Here is a 1,105-nt window from a genome sequence, read left to right on the forward strand (position 1 = left end):
CGGAAGAGCTGTGGAAAAAGAGACGTGATAATTGGGAGGGAAAATTTAGCAAAAGGCATCAAGTAAAGGGATGACCACTGGATGGTTGAGTTAAAGGATATGGCTTCTGGGTTATTCCTTAGACCTTAGCACAATGAAAGCACATTAAAATGTCTATTTATTCTAAAAATGAATATCATGTGAAAACCAGCATGTCAAATACAAAGAGGATCCTTGCTTTCCAACGGGTGAGATTAGACATGAACAAATAGCTAAGAACTAAGGAGCAAAAATATCATTTGAGTCATAAAAACAAACTACTACAGGAACTCAGAGTAAGGACAGAATGTTCATTTAGTTAAACTGTATAGTGGCATTCCTATCTTTTATAATGAGTTAGGTTCTAAAGTTAGTGTACATATGGAGAAAGTCAATCTAGTCAAAATTGCCCTTGATAAATCCTTAGGAAATCACTATGTCAGAAACCACCATACCACACTCAATCCTGGTGAGATGTTCACTTTGAGAGGCATGTGGGAACAGAAAGTGACTGAAGGAACAACAGATTCATACTCTCTACTTCACGTCCAATCCTAGCTATCCACTTACTGGGAAGAATGGCAGGTAAAACTGCAGATTATTTCAATCATTCCTTTTTGTTAGGCATGCAGTGTAAAATTCCTATAAATTAAAATGCATATATGATGTTAACTACCTTATACTAAGTACCTGCTTACTTGAGGCACTGTCTAAAGTTCTCTAGGGACACAAAAATGAACAAGATGTGCTTTTTGGATTCAAGGAGCTCACAGTTTGGCAAAGGAGATAGACTCAAACCATTCCTTGTGTTACAATGCAATGAGTGCTATGAACTAAGGAAGTAGAAAATGATATGACAATACAGATGTAAGAAGGCCCTACTCAAGAAGCTGAGAAAAATCCTCAGGCAATGACATTTGAGTTGGGATTTAAAGGCAGTTTTAAAGATTTCACATGGTTGAAAAACATACCATACAAAGCACTCAGAGTTTAAGCACTCCATAAATGTTGCTGAATTAAAATGAGAAGAAACAGAAAGAAGGCCAAAGATGAAAGAATGAACTATAAGTAATCTGTCTAGGGAAAG

General features: G+C 36.5%; 1 protein-coding gene across 1 annotated transcript in view; it reads right to left on the bottom strand.

Moving 5' to 3' along the window:
- Nucleotides 1–1,105, bottom strand: part of RAB6A (RAB6A, member RAS oncogene family) — a 67,900-nt gene that overhangs the window by 1,239 nt on the left and 65,556 nt on the right. The gene's annotated exons all lie outside the window — the stretch shown is intronic.

Source organism: Lipotes vexillifer, unplaced genomic scaffold (assembly GCF_000442215.2).
Source record: "Lipotes vexillifer unplaced genomic scaffold, Lipotes_vexillifer_v1.1 scaffold640, whole genome shotgun sequence".
Classification (NCBI taxonomy): domain Eukaryota; kingdom Metazoa; phylum Chordata; class Mammalia; order Artiodactyla; family Lipotidae; genus Lipotes; species Lipotes vexillifer.